Source organism: Nomascus leucogenys, chromosome 3 (genome assembly GCF_006542625.1).
Source record: "Nomascus leucogenys isolate Asia chromosome 3, Asia_NLE_v1, whole genome shotgun sequence".
In the NCBI taxonomy this organism is placed as follows: Eukaryota; Metazoa; Chordata; class Mammalia; order Primates; family Hylobatidae; genus Nomascus; species Nomascus leucogenys.
The window spans coordinates 55955770-55978711 of NC_044383.1; the positions used below are offsets into that span (position 1 = coordinate 55955770).

At 37.1% G+C, this 22942-nt stretch overlaps 1 long non-coding RNA gene across 1 annotated transcript in view; it reads right to left on the bottom strand.

The window, feature by feature from the left end:
* Positions 1-19490, bottom strand: part of LOC105738982 — a 635360-nt gene extending 615870 nt beyond the window's left edge. Inside the window, exon 1 of the long non-coding RNA XR_001114826.2 lies at positions 19353-19490. This is a non-coding gene — a long non-coding RNA (uncharacterized LOC105738982). The remainder of the gene's footprint in view (positions 1-19352) is intronic.
* Between the last annotated feature and the right edge of the window lie 3452 nt (positions 19491-22942).

Genomic DNA, 22942 nt, shown 5'->3' on the forward strand with positions numbered 1-22942 from the left:
TGATCTCTTTTACATTTCCATAGTACTTTATTTTGTTAAATACATTTTTTTGTCTTATCCTCACCTCTATCTGCTAAAACCTGCTTCAGAACACTCTCTCTTCATTACCTGCATATCCCATTCAACAGCACACTATCTTACATACTGTAAGTTTTCTGTAAATAATTTTTCATAGAAATGTACCTTCAACATTAAAGTCTGTGGTTATGAGGCATTGCTCCCAGGAATTGTAACATTTTCAATATTTCAATCCTTACATAGTTCCAACTTGAATTTTTATTAGTCTTAAAATATATTTCAAGGTAGTTTGTAGGCAAATATTCTCTTAATTCCTTCTTTTAGAAGGATTTTATGGCTGGGAGCAGTGGCTCAAACCTATAACCCCAGCAATTTGGGAGGCCAAGGTGGGAGGATCACTTGAATCCAGGAGTTCAAGACCAGCCTGGACAACATAGGGACACCCTGTCTCTACAAATAATTTAAAAATTAACTGCCTGTGGTCACTGCGTGTGCCTGTGGTCCCAGCTACTCAAGAGGCAGAAGTAGAAGGATCACCTGAGGCCAGGATGTCAAGGCTGTAGTGAGGTGATATTATGGCACTGCACTCCCACCTGGGTGACAGAGCTAGACCCTGTCTCACACAAAAAAAAATTAAAACACACACACACACACGCAGGTTATTTTATATTTTAATGAAAAATATGTAAATTTTCCAAATAAGAAAATTGAGAAAAGGCAAAATCAATTCACCAATTATAGTTGGTGCTTTGTCACATAAATAGAAATAATACTGAAGACAAAGCTATTTGAAGATCCTGAAATGTGGATATTCATCCAATCCCACACAAGAAAATTGCCACAAATTTTGTCCTGTATAAACTGAAACTGTGACTATAACATATGGAAGGCTTTTACAGTTTCTAGCTATTGAAAACAGAAATGTAGCTAACTAGCTTCCCTTATTTAATATCAGTAATTTTGTAAGGGAATGGTTCTCTTTATAAATAATGATAAACATGCATCTTGCTAAAATTATACAGAGAAACAGAGACCTCCAGTGGCTGAATAACTTCACATAGAGAGAATGTGAACAGCATAAAACAGATGGGAAAGACATAATGGATTATTTACCCAAAAGGTTCTTCAGTCTAGTCTTTCTTTCATGGCATGTACTCTAGTACTTCCTTAATTCCAGTCTAAGTGTCTGAGGACAACTGTGTTCTCACTGTTATGTCAGGAAAACCATATCCCTATCTAAGAGAAGTTACTAGACAACTTACCTCGTATTTATTTAAAATTATTTTTAATTATGTTATATAAGTTAATGTAAATTATATCTTCCAATTATTTTCTGTGATGTTTTCTATTAATATAGTTTCACTGCTTACAAGCAGTGATACTTAAATAAATTTTTTAAATTCTCAATTGATCTTTGTGAGATAAAGAGCACAGACTATATATATGTAAGAAGTTATATACATAAATAGAACATTTTAATAATTCAAATTAATGAGGCGAATGCAAGAAAACATGACAGCTATAAAATATATTTCTAAAACTAACATAATTCATATTGATTATGTGATTCCACTTAATTCTGATATGTGTTTCCAAAGAGCAATAAGATACATGCTTTAATGAAATCAAAAGTATAAAAATTGCTTGAATCTAAGCAAAAAGGGTCTTATTAAAGGTCTGAGGATCTTTAAAAACCATAGGTTCTCTGTAGCATGTTAAATATTTCTCCCAAAGGGGAGAAAAAAACATGTAAGTTCATTTTCCTTTGTTCTGTCTCTAATATTAGAGAACCACATAGTTTCATTCATTCAAAGAACAAATAGTTGCTAGATATTGAGGATATAAAGATGATTTGATTAACCTTTTAAATATTGTTTTCACCAAACACTAAGGTACAAATTAAGCTTCTTCGACTACTCAACAAAATTGAACAGTATTTATGAAAAGCTTATTAAGACAGCCCAGTTCTAGCTTAGAGGTTATTTCTGTATTTTTAAAATAAGGCTGGATAGAATAATAAAATAATGCCTTCCAAAACAGACTTCTCTCCCAAATATTCACACACATCTCCTTTCCCAAATTTCCATGTTTTGGAGGTTTTCTCTCTAAGTACAACTCTGAGGCCAAATGCATACAAGACACAGTAAAGAGAAGTTTGGTTAATATAAGACACTGTTACATACATATGGGTTTTTATACTTAAGATCAGGACACCTGAGGTCATAGCTACTATAAATAGGAGCCATGTCTTTGAACTCACAGTACCAGACATTGTGTAGTCACTCTTATGTGCTGTCAGTGAGTGACTGGGATAAAGTTATAGCATCAATCTTCATCTTTCCTGAACAATCAAGTGGGTAAGTCTGTTATGCCATCTTCAAAGCAATAAAGAATTGTAATTGTATCAAGTAAAAATTCACATTGTGTAAATCTGAATTGCAGGTGGTATCAGATACATTGGCTGCTTGGTACAGATGAATGCTATCAAAGCATTAGAAAAGCTCATTTTTTATTCAGCTATGCTAAGGAGGAGAGAGATTACAGACTTTTAAATCCCCTCTACTTGAGCAATGATTACCAAAACTAGATTACTCTATATTACCTTCTTGGGGATCACTAAAGTAAGAAAAGAGAAATCAGCATGGTAAAAGAGTGAAAGCGAGGAAGAGAGAGAGGCAGAGGGGGAGGAGAGATCAAGATAATTCATACTCTGTGTAACCTGTTTCTGGATGGATATGGGTATTTGCCCAAGTAACCAACCAGTTTGATAAGCAACGTAGGTTCATCAGTTGCAACAAATGTACTCTTTGGTGATGGATGTTGATTTTTTCAGGGATAGGGAAGCAGAACTTTATTTTTTTTAAATCACCATATGATTCAAATAATTCTCTAGTCATAAAAGTTATACCTAGAGAGTCAATCAAAATGTGGTCTTTCTAAAAATATTTTATTGCTTCTAAAAATGAGAAATGATTTTGCTGCTTCTTTCTCTCTAAAGTTCTTTACAGCATACACATTTGCCATTTCCTTGGATATTTTGAGCTTACTAGTAATGTTTCAGTTCATCTTTTCTGTGAGCCCAAAGTGCCAGATTTCTGAGCTTTATAAATTGTGAACAAGGACCTGATGTCACATTTCTGAAACATCAGGATTTAAAAAATTGATTTTTTTTCCATTAATATTCCATGCATTATATTAAATCCAAACTCTCTTGGCTATTTCCAGATTTTGGTATTATAAAAACATGATGTATCTGACTTTCATTATTAAATGAATATTTGATTCATATGACATGTATGAGAAAAAATAAGAAAGAGCTAAAAAAGAAATTTGTATTGAAAGAAAATATATATAAACATTATCAAGGAAGCAATTTAACCTTCTATTACAAACCATCTTAACTACAATACTATACCTACCAATGTCACAAATACACATTTTTGTTCAGGTTTTTGGTACTTTTATGTGTGTAAAGGCATACATACAAGCAAAGGAAATAATGTAGACTAGTAGTTAAGGGTTAGGACTAAGAGATGGAGAAACTTGTTCATTGATCAATTATCAGATTGTGGACAAATTACCTAAGCTGGTGGGGAGAAAGGAAGGGGGTTAAGGGTTGAAAAATTACCTATTGGGTACAAGGTTCACTCTTCAGGTGATGGGTGCACTAGAAGCCCAAACTTCACCATTACACAATATATCCATGTAGCAAACTTGCACATGTACCTCGAGTTTATAAACATTAAGAAAATTACTTAGCCTCAAAACTATGGCAATAGTAAAATGATCCAGGGGTGGGGCCAAAGGATGAGTAGGTGAAGCACAGAGGCTTTTTAGCACAGTGAAAATAGTATTTATGATACTTTAATGATGACTATTTGTCACTATACATTTATCCAAACCTATAGAATGTACACTACCAAGAGTGAACTCTCAGGTAAAATATGGACTTCGAATGATTATGATGTGACAATGTAGGTTCATCAATTGCAACAAATGTACTCTCTGGTGATGGATGTTGATCATGTGGGAGGCTATGCATGTGTGCAGGCAGGAGTGTACAGAAAATCACTGTACTTCCTCTCAATTTTACTGTAAACCTAAAACTGCTCTTAAAAAAATAAAATTAAAAAATAAAAATAATAGGTTGGAGGGTCCAAGATGGCCAAACAGGAACAGCTCCAGTCTACAGCTTCCAGCGTGAGCGACTCAGAAGACGAGTGACTTATGCATTTCCAACTGAGCAAACAGCACACCAGGAGATTATAACCCACGCCTGGCTCTGAGTGTCCCACGCCCACAGAGCCTTGCTCACTGCTAGCACAGCAGTCTGAGATGGAACTGCAAGGTGGCAGCAGCCAGGCTGAGGGAGGGGCACCCGCCATTGCTGAGGTTTGAGTAGGTAAACAAAGCACCAGGAAGCTCGAACTGGGTGGAGCCCACTGCAGCTCAAGGAAGCCTGCCTGCCTCTGTAGACTCAACCTCTGGGGGCAGGGCATAGCTGAACAAAAGGCAGCAGAAAATTCTGCAAACTTAAACGTCCCTTTCTGACAGCTTTGAATAGAGTAGTGGTTCTCCCAGCATGGAGTTTGAGATCTGAGAATGGACAGACTGCCTCTTCAAGTGGGTCCCTGACCCCCAAGTAGCCTAACTGGGAGGCACCTCCCAGTAGGGGCCGACTGACACCTCATACATTCGGATGCCCCTCTGAGACAAAGCTTCCAGAGGAATGATCCAACAGCAACATTTGCTGTTCTGCAATATTTGCTATTCTGCAGCCTCTGCTGGTGATACCCAGGAAAACAGCATCTGGAGTGGACCTCCAGCAAACTCCAATAGACCTGCAGCTGAGGGTCCTGACTGTTAGGAGGAAAAGTAACAAACCGAAAGGACATCCACACCAAAACCCCATCTGCACATCACCATCATCAAAGACCAAAGGCAGATAAAACCACAAAGATGGGGAGAAACCAGAGCAGAAAAGCTAAAAATTCTAAAAATCAGAGGACCTCTTCTCCTCCAAAGGAACGCAGCTCCTCGCCAGCAAAGGAACAAAGCTGGATGGAGAAGGACTTTGACAAGTTGAGAGAAGAAGGCTTCAGACCATCAGTAATAACAAACTTCTCCGAGCTAAAGGAGGATGTTTGAACCCATTGCAAAGAAGCTAAAAACCTTGAAAAAAGATTAGAAGAATGGCTAACTAGAATAAACAGCATAGAGAAGACCTTAAATGACCTGATGGAGCTGAAAACCGTGACATTAGAACTACATGACACATGCACAAGCTCCAGTAGCCAAGTCGATCAACTAGAAGACAGGGTATCAGTGACTGAAGATCAAATGAATGAAATGAAGCAAGAAGAGAAGTTTACAGAAAAAATAGTAAAAATAAATGAATAAAGCCTCCAAGAAATATGGGACTATGTGAAAAGACCAAATCTACATCTGACTGGTGTACCTGAAAGTGACGGGAAGAATGGAACCAAGTTGGAAAATATTCTTTAGGATATTATCCAGGAAAACTTCCACAACCTAGGAAGGCAGGCCAACATTCAAATTCAGGAAATACAGAGAACACCGCAAAGATATTCCTCAAGAAGAGCAACTCCAAGACACATAGTTGTCAGATTCACCAAAGTTGAAATGAGGGAAAACATCTTAAGGGCAGCCAGAGAGAAAGATCGGGTTACCCATAAAGGGAAGCCCATCAGACTAACAGAGGATCTCTCAGCAGAAACTCTACAAGCCAGAAGAAAGTGGGGGCCAATATTCAACATTCTTAAAGAATTTTCAACCCAGAATTTCATATCCAGCCAAACTAAGCTTTGTAAGTGAAGGGGAAATAAAATCCCTTATAGACAAGTAAATGCTGGGAGATTTTGTCAGCAGCAGGCCTGCACTAAAAGAGCTCCTGAAGGAAGCACTAAACATGGAAAGGAACAACCAGTACCAGCCACAGCAAAAACATGCCAAAGTGTAAAGACCATCTAGGCTAGGAAGAAAATGCATCAACTAATGAGCAAAATAACCAGCTAATATCATAATGACAGGATCAAATTCACACATAACAATATTAACTTTAAATGTAAATGGACTAAATGCTCCAATTAAAAGACACAGACTGGCAAATTGGATAAAGAGTCAAGACCCATCAGTGTGCTGTATTCAGGAGACCCAACTCACATGCAGAGAAAAACATAGGCTTAAAATAAAGGGATGGAGGAAGATCTACAAAAAAATGGGAAGCAAAAAAAAAGCAGGGGTTGCAATCCCAGTCTCTGATAAAACAGACTTTAAACCAACAAAGATGAGAAGAGACAAAGAAGGCCATTACATAATGGTAAAGGGATCAATTCAACAAGAAGAGCTAAATATCCTAAATATATATGCACCCAATACAGGAGCACCCAGATTCATAAAGCAAGTCCTGAGAGACCTACAAAGAGACTTGGACTCCTACACAATAATAATGGAAGACTTTAACACCCCACTGTCAATGTTAGATCAACAAGACAGAAAGTTAACAAGGAGATCCAGGAATTGAAAGCTCTGTACCAAGCAGACCTAATAGACATCTACAGAACTCTCCACCCCAAATGAACAGAATATACATTCTTCTCAGCACCACTTCACACTTATTCCAAAATTAAACACATAGTTGGAAGTAAAGCACTCCTCAGCAAATGTAAAAGAACAGAAATTATCACAAACTGTCTCTCAGACCACGGTGCAATCAAACTAGAACTCAGGATTAAGAAACTCACTCAAAACCGCTGAACTACATGGAAACTGAACAACCTGCTCCTGAATGACTACTGGGTAAATAATGAAATGAAGGCAGAAATAAAGATGTTCTTTGAAACCAATGAGAACAAAGACACAACATACCAGAATCTCTGGGACACATTTAAAGCAGTGTGTAGAGGGAAATTTATAGCACTAAATGCCCACAAGAGAAAGCAGGAAATATTTAAAATCGACACCCTGAAATCACAATTAAAAGAACTAGAGAAGCAAGAGCAAAAACATTCAAAAGCTAGCAGAAGGCAAGAAATAACTAAGATCAGAGCAGAACTGAAGGAGACAGAGACACAAAAAACCCTTCAAAAAATCAATGAATCCAGGAGCTGGTTTTTTGAAAAGGTCAACAAAATTCATAGACCGCTAGCAAGACTAAGAAAGAAGACAAGAGAGAAGAATCAAATAGACACAAAAAAACACAATAAAAGGGTATCACTACCGATCCCACAGAAATACAAACTACCATCAGAGAATACTATAAACATCTCTATGCAAATAAACTAGAAAATCTAAAAGAAATGGATACATTCCTGAACACATACACCCTCCCAAGACTAAACCAGGAAGAAGGTGAATCCCTGAAGAGACCAACAACAGGATCTGAAATTGAAGCAATAATTAATAGCCTACCAACTAAAAAAGTCCAGGACCAGACGGATTCACAGCCGAATTCTACCAGAGGTATAAGGAGGAGCTGGTACCATTCCTTCTGAAGCTATTCCAATCAATAGAAAATAAGGGAATCCTCCCTAACTCATTTTATGAGGCCAGCATCATCCTGATACCAAAGCCTGGCAGAGACACAACAAAAAAAGAGAATTTTAGACCAATATCCCTGATGAACATCGATGCAAAAATCCTCAACAAAATAATGGCAAACCGAATCCAGCAGCACATCAAAAAGCTTACCCACCATGATCAAGTGAGCTTCATCCCTGGGATGCAAGGCTGGTTCAACATACACAAATCAATAAACGTAATCCAGCATATAAACAGAACCAATGACAAAAACCACATGATTATCTCAATAGATGCAGAAAAGGCCTTTGACAAAATTCAACAACCTTCATTCTAAAAACTCTCAATAAACTAGGTATTGACGGGACGTATCTCAAAACAATAACAGTTACTTATGACAAACCCACAGCCAATTTCATACTGAATAGGCAAAAACTGGAAGCATTTCCTTTGAAAACTGGCACAAGACAGGGATGCCTTCTCTCACCACTCCTATTCAACATAGTGTTGGAAGCTGTGGCCAGGGCAATCAGGCAGGAGAAAGAAATAAAGGGTATTCAATTAAGAAAAGAGGAAGTCAAATTGTCCCTGTTTGCAGATGACATGATTGTATACCTAGAAAACCCCATCGTCAGGCGTGGTGGTGGGTGCTGTAGTCCCAGCTACTCGGGAGGCTGAGGCAGGAGAATGGCATGAACCTGGGAGGCAGAGCTTGTAGTGAGCTGGGATTGTGACACTGCACTCCAGCCTAGGCGACAGAGCCAGACTCCATCTCAAAAAAAAAAAAAAAAAAAAGAAAAAAAGAAAAAAGAAAACCCCATCTTCTCAGCCCAAAATCTTCTTAAGCTGATAAGCAACTTCAGCAAAGTCCCAGGATACAAAATTAATGTGCAAAAATCACAAGCATTCCTATACACCAATAACAGACAGAGAGCCAAATCATGAGTGAACTCCCATTCACAATTGCTTCAAAGAGAATAAAATACCTAGGAATCCAACTTACAAGGGATGTGAAGAACCTCTTCAAGGAGAACTACAAACCACTGCTCAATGAAATAAAAGAGGACACAAACAAATGGAAGAACATTCCATGCTCATGGAGAGGAAGAATCAATATCATGAAAATGGCCATACTGCCCAAGGTAATTTATAGATTCAATGCCATCCCCATCAAGCTACCAATGACTTTCTTCACAGAACTGGAAAAAACTACTTTAAAGTTCATATGGAACCAAAACAGGGCCCGCATTGCCAAGATAATCCTAAGCCAAAAGAACAAAGCTGAAGGTATCACATTACCTGACTTCAAACTATACTACAAGGCTACAGTAAACAAAACAACATGGTACTGCTCCCAAAACAGAGGTATAGACCAATGGAACAGAATGGAGCCGTCAGAAATAATACCACATATCTACAACCATCTGATCTTTGACAAACCTGACAAAAGTAAGAAATGGGGAAAGGATTCCCTATTTAATAAACGGTGCTGGGAAAACTGGCTAGCCATAAGTAGAAAGCTGAAACTGGATCCCTTCCTTACATCTTATACAAAAATTAATTCAAGATGGATTAAAGACCTAAATGTTAGACCTAAAACCATAAAAACCCTAGAAGAAAACCTAGGTAATACCGTTCAGGACATCGGCATGGGCAAGGACTTCATGTCTAAAACACCAAAAGCAATGGCAACAAAACCCGAAATTGACAAATGGGATCTAATTAAACTAAAGAGCTTCTGCACAGCAAAAGAAACTACCATCAGAGTGAACAGGCAACCTATAGAATGGGAGAAAATTTTTGCAATCTACCCATATGACAAAGGGCTAATATCCAGAATCTACAAAGAACTTAAAGTTACAAGAAAAAATCAAACAACCCCATTAAAAAGTGGGCGAAGGATATGAACAGACACTTCTCAAAAGAAGACATTTATGCAGCCAAAAGACACAAGGAAAAATGCTCATCATCACTGCCCATCAGAGAAATGTAAATCAAAACCACAATGAGATACCAACTCACACCAGTTAGAATGGCCATCATTAAAAAGTCAGGAAACAACAGGTGCTGGAGAGGATGTGGAGAAATAGGAACACTTTTACACTGTTGGTGGGACTGTAAACTAGTTCAACCATTGTGGAAGTCAGTGTGGCGATTCCTCAGGGATCTAGAACTAGAAATACCATTTGACCCAGCCATCCCATTACTGTGAATATACCCAAAAGACTATAAATCATGCTGCTATAAAGACACGTGCACACGTATGTTTATTGCAGCACTATTCACAATAGCAAAGACTTGGAACCAACCCAAATGTCCATCAGTGACAGACTGGATTAAGAAAATGTGGTACATACACAACATGAAATACTATGCAGACATAAAAAAGGATGAGTTCATGTCTTTTTTAGGGACATGGATGAAACTGGAAACCATCATTCTGAGCAAACTGTCACAAAGACAAAAAAACACCGCATGTTCTCACTCACAGGTGGGAATTGAACAATGAGAACACTTGGACACAGGACAGGGAACATCACACACCAGGGCCTGTTGTGGAGTGGGGGTAGGGGGAGGGATAGCATTAGGAGATATACCTAATGTAAATGACGAGTTAATGGGTGCAGCACACCAACATGGCACATTGATACATATGTAACAAACCTGCACATTGTGCACATGCACCCTAGAACTTAAAGTATAATGATAATAAATAAAAAATTAAATCCATAAAATCTTTTTTGAATCTTATCATTTTAACTATCACTTTGATGATAGAAATCTTCCATTTAAGGAAAAAATTATTTTACTGATAATGTAACATGAATTTAATTAATAAAAAAAGTTTACTTCAAAAAAAGAATCAGGAGTTAAACAGATATATCCCTGGGAAATGCAATTTTAGAGATGTTTATCAATGTCTACATTTCATTAATTATTTATAAAGTAGGGTTTTGAGGCAGAAACAATTTTTCCATCATATCTGTAACCATAAAAGATTAAAGATGCATTCATTTTTTCCCCAACTTTTATTTTAAGTTCCAGGGGATGTATTCATTTTTAATTAAGTGGAAGTAATGCTTGAACCATGAATAAAGATACAGATTCATTTGAAAAAAAGAAATAAGTAAAAATAATGAAAAAGAAAATTACTTAGCCTCTTTGTGCTCAGTTTCCTTATCTGTTCAATGTCAGAATAAAGTGACACACCTATTTATGAGAATCAAACAAGAAAACGCATATAAAGAACTTAGTGCATTGCTTGCCCACAAGAAACATTAACATATAGTTATTATTTATTACTGAGGAAGTTGAAAATGAAGCTTTATACAGTATTAAAACAACCGTGTCTTTTAGTACAAATTTGAGAGCAAGCTGTCTAGGTTAGGGCAAAGCTAATTTGCAAAAAGAATAATTCAGACCAAAAAGGAAATCTTTCAAATGAAAAATGCAGAGGACTTGAAGCGTAAATGAACAAACACCAAGATTCAATAGTCTTTTCCCTCATTCTCTCATTCTTTCTGTCCTGTTGATTACCTTCTGTTTGTCTTCTTTTCCCTTGGCTTCCAATGAGACATTGTTCTCTGGGTCTCCTCCCAGAATTCTGATGATTTCTCTTTTTCCTTTCTTTCACTCTTGAAATGTATATGATCCAAGTTTTTGCCCTTAACATTTTCACTTCTCTTTCTCAGCTACCTCATTCCTTTGAGCAATCTATTCAATCCCCTGTCTTCAATTGCCACTTCCATAGAAATGGCCTCCAAATCTGAAATCCGGGCCAAGTTCTCTCTTTTACATTTCAGCTGTGTATTTCCAGCTGCTTCCTGAAGCTGTCCACATATCCCATCTGCCCTTCACACTCAGTATATTTTCCCCCTTCTCCCTTCATCCAGCTCCTCCTCTTGACTTCTGCAGTTTTACTAATAGTGTGGCCATCTTCCTGGGCATCAAGATTTAAAATTCTGGTATCACCTCTGTATTAGTCCATTCTCACATTGCTATAAAGAAATGCCTGAGACTGAGTAATTTATAAGAAAAGAAATTTAATTGGCTCATGATTCTGCAGGCTGTACAGAAAGCATGGTGGAAGCTGCTTCTGGGGAGGCTTCAGGGAGCTTTTACTCATGGCAGGAGGCAAAGTGGCAGCAGGTGCTTCACATGGTGAAAGCAGGCACAAGAGAGAGACAGCAAGGTGCCATGCAGTTTTAAACAGCCAGATCTCCCAAGAAGTCACTGACTATCAAGAGGGCAGCACCAAGAGGATGGGAGCTAAACCATTCGTGAGAAATCTATCTCTGTGATCTAATCACCTCCCACCAGGCCCCGCCTCCATTACTGGGGATTACAATTCAACATGAGATTTGAGTAGGGACACATATCCAAACTGCATCAAGCCTCTCACTTTTTTCTCTTATCCTCCATCTCCAAGTTTTAGCTAAATTCTATACATTTCAATCTGCAATATATTTCTGAATAATTCTTATCTCTGTTAATACTTCCTCTGTCCTTTAGTCCTTAACACCCTTCAACTATGATATTAGAAAGGCCTCCTATAGGTCTCTCTGCCCTCAGAATATCCTCCAGTCCTAAACCACTTTACAGTATATTCTTCCTGCTCACAATTCTGAATAAACTACTTGCCTGCTCAAAAACATTCATTAGCTCTTCACTATCTATTATAGAGCCAACCCCCTTTTCTCTACCTTTCTCAAGCTCCTATGACATGGCCCATATCCTGTTTTTCCAACATTCTTTTCTGCCTACTCTTCTTAATGACTTCCCTACTCCAGCCCAATTGAATCACTTGCTCATTCCAATCTATGCTCTGACATTTTTAACATCACAATTTGTTCACACCTTCTGCTGTCTTGAATTTCTTTCCTCATCTCTGAAGAGATCTTTATTTCCATCACATGTGCAAGTAACCTCTCACCCCCTCTGACTTCCTCAAACCATCCACAATTCTTTAGCAATGCTTTTCATTTTATACTTTCTATTCTAGTCATTCAGGTATGTCTTATCCTACATACAAACTGTAAGTCAATAAGGACAGGATCTACAAATGATGCAATTTTGTATCCACCATTACCACCAGCACAGGGCTTTCCACATACTACATCATCAACAATTTATGTTGATTGCCAAAATAGTTATGAAAAGCCCTTCTTTGATCCAGTTAGCATAAGTTAAATTGGCAATTCAGGATCCTATTTTCCTAAATGACAGTACAGCATCACTGAAGTATTGTATGGTCCTTGCACAGCCTACTGAGAATTACTGTAAAATAAGCAGGGAGACATTGCCACAAAAATGCATTCAACAAAACCAACAGACAGAAGCACAATGTTGGTGGCAAGATGACACAAGAGTCAAGGAAATCGCACAATTATTCTTGCAAAAATCTCTCCTCACAGCTCTCAGTTCTAAATGCAGCATTAATTGGTAGCATTGACAAAATTAATCTGGCAAATCCCTCTGAAGCTTGTTGATTTAAGCTTTCTGTGATACTGTTAGGTTTTAGCCCTTAATTAAATTTATGTGCTGATATGTTAAATCCTTTTCATGTCTGTTTAACCCCCTATTCAAGGAGGTTTTGTTCTAATATCATATGAAAACCTAGCTGGATCACAAAGCGAAGTTGAAAGACTGTAGTTTTTCTGACTTTCTAGTTGCACTTGTAGAATTAGAATTTGAAGTCTATGTAAGAAATCCCAAATGGGGAAATTAAAACCCAGTTGTTCCTAGGCATCTCCCCATGCCTGAGGGGCTGAACTCCACTTCCTGTGTTTTGATGAATTACATGACAAATTAGCCCAATCATTTCACCATCAAATTTGCAGGTTTTATTCCTTCTTTGGAACTTACAGAGATTAAAAATAAATTTTAGTTTCTTCCAACATAGTTTCCAAATTTACTGCTCCTCTTTCCTTCACATCTGACACTAAACCAAGCCAAAGGCAGAGTACTCCCTCCCTGGTGACGTCCCTGCTCATCCATCACGCCTTGCTGATGCAATCCAGTTCCATAAGCTGTCTTCAGGGAACATGGGTGGCCAACAGAAATGAGCCCATGAGTGAATGGAAGAATTGTGTAAGACTCTGTCTTTTGTGTAGGGAAAGTGCCAGGGCATGTTTGCCAGATCTCCTGGATGCCTTGTGTGGATAGTTTTAATCTCCTCTTCAAATAGAAGAAGTCAAGTTCTTCCTTTAAACATTTATTGCCACAGCTTTTCTTTTTTGTCTTTGTTTTGCACATAAGCTTAATTTGTGTGTACCTTTTAAGGTCTTGGTTAAAAAATTCTCCCGAAAGAATACTAGGTTCATACTAGGGAAGTAGATACATAATGAAAAATTATCCAAAAAGCTTGGTTAACTTCTTTTTCCCAGTATACACACTTTCTATTAGCAAAGAAACTAAGCTAGACTGAAAATAATGTTCAATTTGGTTTACCTAATTATTCAATTTCCATTTTAATTTTCCTAGTAAAAACTTAGTCTTAATGTGTATTCTGTTGTATTTCTAACATGTTAGCACATCTATAAGATATAGATCTATACAGATTTCACTTTCAAATTTCACATTTTGACTATATAAAAACTAAATGATATTTAGAGAGGGTATTTGATAATATAAGGTTTTACTTGCACATTTGGTAAATGTTAACTTTGTTATTGTTTGAGTTTTCTTTTAATAGGCTGTTAGCTATGCAGCTGGGAGCCCTAGCAGATGCAATTTCTCCTTCAATAGGGACAAAAAGCAGCTAGATGCTCTACACAGGCATTGGAAAGGTCATCCAAAGCATATTTTAAGAGCCTCTATTAGTTTTGCAGGTTTTTGTCATGCTGAACCTTGTGCTTGGAAATAAAAAATTAGAGATTTTTGTTTTACTTGTCAAAGCACTCGCTCCTCTGATACAGACAGCACCGATAAGGGGTGGGTCAATTTGCATAAGGAGCCAATGATTTTCTATAATAGAAAGGATCACAGTCCTATTCCCTGTCACCAACTTCCTCTCCATAAAAGTCAGGGTAGATTTAGATGGCCTCATGAGGCAACGATGAACAACAAGACTCCTAAAATACAGTTAAAACAAGGGTAGAGAGTGAAGGGAGAGAGCAAGTCCTGGACTGAATCAGGGCATCATCTGTGCTTCTGAGTCTCAGGGTGTGGTAGGCATGAGAATACACCTGGTGGGCTTCCACCCACAAGAAGTGCGTTTGACTGAGGTCCCAGCCACCACTCCCTGAAACCTATCCCTGCATTTGTGCCATGGCCACATCTTCCATAGGATGCTTCCTGCCAATGACCTGTCTCTGGGAGACATGAGACTTCTTTTTGGCTGACTTTGGCTAGAGAACTCCCCTAAAGTTTCCTGAGACCATATAGAAATCTAGGCGGCTTGCAGCCAACTTTCTCTCCCTCTCTCCTTCACTTGAGGTCAGACTAGCATCACATTCTGATGACTGGCTCAACTCTCTTCCTACTTCTTTTACATGCAGGCATTTCCTCCTAATAAAATCCTTGCCTGTTTTATTCCATCTTGGCATCTGCTTCTTGGAGGACTCAGACTAACATGCACAGTACAAGTGCTGAACCTGTCTTGACCTACTTTGAGTCATTTGTGTCCCAGGAACTATTAGAATGAACCTTATGAAACTGCCAACATCCAACCATTGGTGACTTACAAAAATAACAATTTCATATAGTTCAACCTAATAGTAGTACAGAATGCTGACAGGGTTGAAACACTGGAGACTCAGTTCTCTAAACACAGAGTTTCTTTGAGACTGAAATAAGAATCTACATTCCTTCTCCTGAGAGGGCTGAATCTGGGACAATTAGCCCGGTCCCTGAGCTCAGGATAGCTTTGGCTCAGGAAATCTGATGCTTTCCATTGCCCATGTTTCCCTCAGGATACAGCTTGGCTGCTTAATCAGCCTTACTCACTGGCTTATTTCCACTGGAGCCCAGCTCATCGTCATTAGTCACCTGAAAGATGATGGACATCAAAACTTGTCCTGATTCTCTCCTGTAGAAGGGGACTCTGCACCACCTTTCTTGTTTCCAACACAACCCAGGAAGGCAGCTTCTACTCTGGACACAGGAACCCTCTGCCACAGCTGGCATACTGAACCAGGAATAAATCAGAGAATTCTCTTCCACTTTCCAGACCACTGAAAATAGGGACTCATAGGAGCATAAAAGAAAAATAATTGGACCTTGGAGGGGAATATACTGGACTTCTTGCTCCTATTGACCATGGTAGTCCAGTCTGGCTTGACTAGGGCACGCAACTTGCCCCTCAAATTCAATACACTGACTACACATACTAAAAATGTTAATAGTAAGAATTACCTTTCAGTGGAGAAATTTTCACAATTATTAAAAATAATTCAAATTGTAATTTAAAATATGAAGATTTTTCTATTCAAATATCTTTATGTTTCTGAAACTTTAGCTTGTAAAATTAGGTAACCACGTAACTTTTATTCTCAAATGCTATGAGAAAAGTCTTGCTTTTTCTCCAATAATTTCCTTTTTATTAAAGAAGAAAAATAACTTTACATGCAACTAATTTGAGAGCTTTAATATAAAAAATAGCCTCAATTTACTGAGCACTTACTATCTGCTAAAATAAAGCTAAGAACTATTGAATACTAGAGTTCTGCCAGCAGTTCTGACTCAGTGCTATGAAATGAATAGAATAAAATCACTATTCCTTTTATACTTCATATGTTTCTTCTATGCATATTGTATATTTCTTCTATGCAATTTGAAACACTGCCATCATATTTTGTATTGCACTTTACATAAACATATCTCTAATTTATCATAAGCCTTTCATGAACATTATTTTTCCATTGTGTGGACATTATAATATGTTTAACCCTTCCTTATGTTTAGACACTTAGATCGTTTCACATTTTTTTGCCTCAACTGAACATATAATCATTCTCAAGAGTAGAATTACTGGGTTAAAGATTACAGTAGTCGCCCTCTTATCCACTGGAGATAAGTGGATGGTTGAAACCAGATATAGTACTGAACCCCATATATACTGTTTTTTCCTATACGTACATACATATGATAAAGTTTCATTTAAAAATTAGGAACAGTAAAAGATTAACAACTAATAAAAAAAAGAAAAATTATAATATGCCAGCATCACTACTTTTGCACTTTGAAGCAATTATTAAATAAAATAAAGATTATTTGAACACAAGCACTGAGATATCACAACAGTCAATCTGACACCAAAATGGCTACTAGGTAACTAACAAGTAGCGTCTACAGGGTGGATACGCTAGACAAAGGGATTATTCACATTCCGGGTAGGACAGAATGGGATGGCAGAAATTCGATCATGTTCCTCAGAATGGCACAAAATTTAAAACTTATGAATTGTTTATTTCTGGAATTTTCCATTGAATATTTTCAGATCATGGTTGACCAAGGGTAACTGAAACCACAGAAAGCAAAACCTTGGATAAGGAGGGACTACTGTATTAACATTTTTAGACTCAATATGCATCTTCAAATTTATTTTACATTTTTATCAGCAGCATATGAATTTTCCTATTGGAGACCTTGAATAGCGTGGAAGATCATAGGATATTCTTCAGATAAACATCTTTTCTAATGTGAAGTAAAAAATGGTATTTCATTTAAATTTCCATTACCTTACCAATAATATTTGACATTTTTCACCAACTTTGTTAAATAATGTATATCTGTATTCTTTAGAGTAACTCCAGAGTTCTTACTTTCAAATGCTCAAAAGTCATCTCTAATCCTTTTGAAAATTTTCATCAGTCACTTCAAATAGACAGGCTTAAATAGGACTGTTATCTATTCTATATCACTTAACTCTTTTGCCTCAGTCTAGTTGCTGTAATGGAATTTACGTTAATAAATGAACCAGGATATTTACATAGTTCTCTTTCTCTCTTTCTGTGCGTGTGTGTGTGTGTGTGTGTGTGTGTGTGTGTGTGTGTGTGTGACAGAGAGACAGAGAGAGGCTAATCTTCAATCTTCTCTCAAATCATAGGAATCACTGACTTACGTCACGATCATAAGTAACTCATAACTAAACTTATTTTCCTTCTCAAGTTACATTATCCTTGCTACTTCTCACATTTTCCATTTTGTCCTAAAAGTTTCTTACATCATTATCACCAAATATATAGTAAAAATCCCCAATATTAAAAATTAACAAACCATGATTCAAGTTGATTTTTAAATATTTTCTCCCTAAGGATGTATGTCTTGGTGAAGAGAATTTGATATGGTAATTTTTTTTCTAAGATTAACTAACTCAATTCATTCCCTCCAGATTGGATTGGAAGTTGGATGAAACACTATAAATCAATGTGGAAAAATAATTTTGCCAAATTTCAATCTCAATCAGTCTCCATCAAAACTTTATCCTTTTGCTGTTTCAATATATTTGTATGGTATTTTTAAGTTGTTAAAAGTTTATTTATTTTAAAGGCTCAATGGGCTTCCTGGATGCCAAATCACTTTTTAAAAACATTTTGATGATACAAACCAAAATGAATTAAAAACACATGGAATCACTGTTCTCTAAAATATATGTGTTTTCAAAGTTTAGAGAAAGAGGGTGGGAAGAGGTGCTTGGCAGTATGTTTGGGTTTTAGTAAATCCGAAATTTTTGAAAACTTGTTCCAGATGTTGATGAACCCCTTAGTTCCCCTAAGTTTCACCCAAACCTGCTATAAATAATTATAAACAGCAATAAACTAAGGTTAAGGCAGTATGTAATGGATGCCATAGGAATCATAATTTGAATTAACTCTGAACTGAATTTAGCCACAGATAATACAGATGTGGATGGATTGTAAATACCATTAAGAAAAGTAAAGTTTTACGTACGCTTACATAAATGAAATAGGAAAATAAAAACAGAACTATTTCACACATAAAAACCTGACAGCATCCTGGCATTTCATCCTGGCATTCAGAAGCTCTCATTATCTAGCCCAGTGGTTCTTCAAACAGGATGATAAATCTCCCATGGAGGATGTTTGGAAATCTGTGGGACATTTTTGGTTGTCACAATGACTGGAAAGAGCTACTGCCTTTTATTACCCAGTGACCAAGGATGATTAACATCCTGAAATTCCCATAAAATGAGGAAACATTCACCCAAGTAACCATGGTGTCCCCACCAGTCTCACCAGCCCACTCTGACCCCTATATTTGTGTCTCACTAACTTTCCTGACATCCCCCACAAATCACAGCCAGCCTGCCTTTGTGTTTTTCCTCTACTGTTCCTTTACTTGCAATTTTCTACGTCTCCTCTTCAATAATCCACATCTAGTATTATCTTCCAGCAAGACTCTTTTTCACTTCAGTTCTTTCCTCTGGAAGACTGACTTCCATAGTAAATTTTTTATCTTCTCCTGAGGTCTTTCAATAGCCTCACCCTCACTATTTCATATTCCCCAGTTACATTTAATACAGGGTAGTTTGTGTACACAAAAACAGCTTAATTAACTACTGCTGAACTTTTTCTTATCAAGATTGTGGACTTGTATAGACTCAGCTATAGTTTAACTTTCTTATTTGGCTTTATTGAAAGAACTCTGCCATGTGTTCACATACACACATATGTGTATGTCTGATGATATAGATATAAACAGACACAGACACAGATACAGATATAGATTAGATACATTCCTATAAACAGACAAACCACTGACCTCTCATTTAAGGATGGCATTTTTTAAGTAGAATTTGTCCTCTTGGTTCTATTCCTTTGATAAGCACTTACCTCTGATTCTCATGGTTTTGCCTCTTACTAGTTAAACTACAGCAGTAGAGAATCTTTAGAACCTTGAAGGGCAGCCAGGAAGAGATGACTTGGAAAAATATAATCTAATACCTCTGGGAGGAAATAATTCCCACAGACGTTTGCTGGAAGATATGAACTATACATCTGGACTGCAGTAATGCTTTGGAATGACTAAGGAGAGTTTCATCTTTCAAGCCAGTGAGAGCTGTACTAGAAAGCATGCTTTCGAATAGCCCTTCACTGGTTTGATGGAACAAGACTTAGGGATTCAGATAAAAAATGAATAACTGCTACTTTAATTTAGGGCTGATATCACTTTATGGTGATGTTTAGTACGCGCAGCCTCTGTCTCAAGAACATGTGACTTTTGAATGACCCCATCCCCATCACTGGAGGCTTCCTGCTCCTCTGGACCCCTGCCAAGTGCCCCCTCCCACTGTAGCAGCTGTCACCAAGAGCGGCCTACAGTCCCTCTCAGCCTCAACCCACCTATAGCCTTAGGGTGGGCACAGGATTGAATGCTCAAAAGATTCAAGATTTCATTTCAGAATGCAAAAGGGAAGAAGTATACTTTCTGTGGACAAATAAGTCTACTGGTAACACTTTCTTTATTCTCTATGGGAAATAACAGGCCAATATGAAAACTTATAGCAATATAACAATCTTTTATTAATAAAAATGCCAAAAATAACACCATTAACACCATTGCTTTTTCTGACTATGTAAGTATCACATTTATTATTTTAAAATAAGAAATGCACAAAGATGGTAAAATAATTTGGAAATTATTTCTAATTCTACCATGTGTAAATTATCACTGAATATTTCAGTAAACATTCATCCAGAGTTTATATTAATACACACACACACATACACAACACATATGTGCAATCCAAAATAGTATTATAAAGCATATACACTGCCTTCAATTTAGCTTATTACTTATTATATTATGGACACGTTTCCATGCCAAACACAAAGAAGGTATAACTATATAACAATTTTTTAAAGCTGCTTAGTGTTCCACTGAATTAATGCATCATAATTTATATTAATATGGCCTTAACCATCTGGCATTTAGATTGTTCTCAGTATTTCACTATCTCATTTACCACTGTGATCAACATACTTACACATACATTTTGGACATTTCTCTAAGTATTTATTTTTAAGAGATAAATTCCAAGAGTGGAATTATTGACTCTTATTAGAGTAGAAAAATAATTTTAATTTCCATTATCAAGTTCTTCCCTCAAAATGCTATACCAATTTACTCTCCAACCAGAAACATCTTAAGAGGTAATAAATTCTGGGCTATAAACAATTAATTTACAGGGTTTTTTTTTTGGAATATAACCCACTTCAAATTTTGAGGGTGCTTGTGTGAATTTTTTAGTGTTTAAAATTATGCTTTTTAAACTGTATTCTCATTTGTTCTGTCAAGCACCAAGGACCAAGAACCTAGAAGAGGAGGATGTGGGGGATGGGTAGAAAGAGGGGAAGTTAAAACTTTCCTTTTTACTGATTTGAACTAAAACAGGGCTTCTGCTTTAAAGACTTATATAAGCTTCCCTCTGAGCAAGATTGAATACAAATGTTCAAAATCTTTAGTTAAAAATGTCTTTCCTCACAGTGCCAAGGAGGAAAGGTAGTTGTTGTTCTAGTTCACTGTCAGAACTGTGGTGGGAATGTAAATTAGTCTTGTAACTGTGGAAAGCAGTTTGGAGATTTCTCTAAGAACTTAAACAGAACTACCATTTAATCTAGCAATCCCATTACTGGGTATAGACCCAAAGGAAAATAAATCACTCTACCACAAACACACATGTACTCGTGTTCATCACACCACTATTCACAATAGCAAAGACATGGAATCAACCTATCATACCTAGGTACCAACCTAGGTACCCATCAACAGTGGCTTGGATAAAGAACATGTGGTACATCACCATGGAATACTATGCAGCCATAAAAAAGAACAAAATCATATCCTTTACAGCAACATGGATGCAGCTGGAAGCTATCATCCTAAGCAAATTAAGACAGGAACAAAACACCAAATACCACATGTTCTCACTTATAAGTGAGAACTAAACATGGTGTACACATGGAAAAAAGATGAAAGCAATGGACACTGGGGACTGCTGGAGAGGGAAGAGAGCAAGGGGGTTGAGGGCTGAGGTACTGCCTACTGGGTTCTGTGCTCACTACCTGGGTCATGGGATCATCCATACCCCAAACCTCGGCATCACACAGTCTTCCCATGTGACATACCTGCACATGTACCCCCTGAATCTAAAATAGAAGTTGTAATGATTAAAAACAAAAAAGATAAACAGTTCTCAAAAGAGTATCAACTCACCATGACTTTAGGGTAAAATAAAAATTTCTATAAGGGTTACTGGCTGTACCTTTGAACTGTCCATCTTAAATGGGCTGTCATTTGTAGTAATAGTTGGAGCTATTTAAATAAAGGCAAAATCAATAATTTAACTTGTAATTAAATTTTGTAGGTTGTTTAAAAAGAGCAAAACCCTCTGAGCTTATACAAATGCCGAGATTAAGCAAATGAGGTTATTTTACCAATTCTCATTAACGTAGTTTTGATAATATTAACAAGATAACAGGAAATGTGAGATTCAACTGTTTCATTGCAAAGACATAAAATAGTCTATCATAGTGAAGCATTTTAAAGTGTAACTTTTGCAGAAATAGAGACAAGAGAAGGATACATTCACTCTCTCAGTGAACAGGAAAGAGCAGACTGAGTGGTGAGAAGCCTGACTGGAGGGACAGAACGGGAAAAGCAAGCAGAACTAAATACACAGGACCCCAAACCACAAGACATGAAGTCATTCCTTGAGGTCTAATAGAGAACCAAGGGCTCAGAGTATGTGATACGGCATTAGGAACTGGAACAATCACACTAGCGTTCAATCTGCCATTTGCATGAGAGTCCAGTAGCGGAATGTCTCTGGCAAAGACCTATGTGTGCACTCTGGGACAAGCACTGATAAGAGAGGAGAACCACATTTTAGGGACCATAACACTCTGCTTCTTGTTTAAGCTCTACTTAATGTTTAATGCCATGAGGAACTTTTTTAGAAAAGGAAAAGAAAGTAGCTCTGTTGTTGGAAAAGCAGGTATTGAATAAATTGTGTGAACTCGAAACTGTGAGAACAGCCCCAGAAATGATATTTTATTTGCTTTCAACAATCGAGCATTATAATAGCATGAATCATAATGTGGTAATGTAACATAACACGACAAAACATAACATAGCATAGCATAACATGGTAGAGAACCCAAATTCCTGTGTTTGCCAATTAAGACTCTTTTCTAAATGAAAATTATTCAAAAATCAATGAAGACTAAATCATCAGCCCCTACACAAACTTGGCTCCACAGTCGGGCAATTCTTTACCCTCTTTGGATCTTAATTCTGTTGCCTACAAAACTAGAGAGTCAGACATCTGAGGAATCTTCCAATTCCATAATTGTCCAATTGTATAATCCCTAGAAATATTCAAATAAGGTAAAATTAGAGACTTTTTTTTCCTCACAGAATT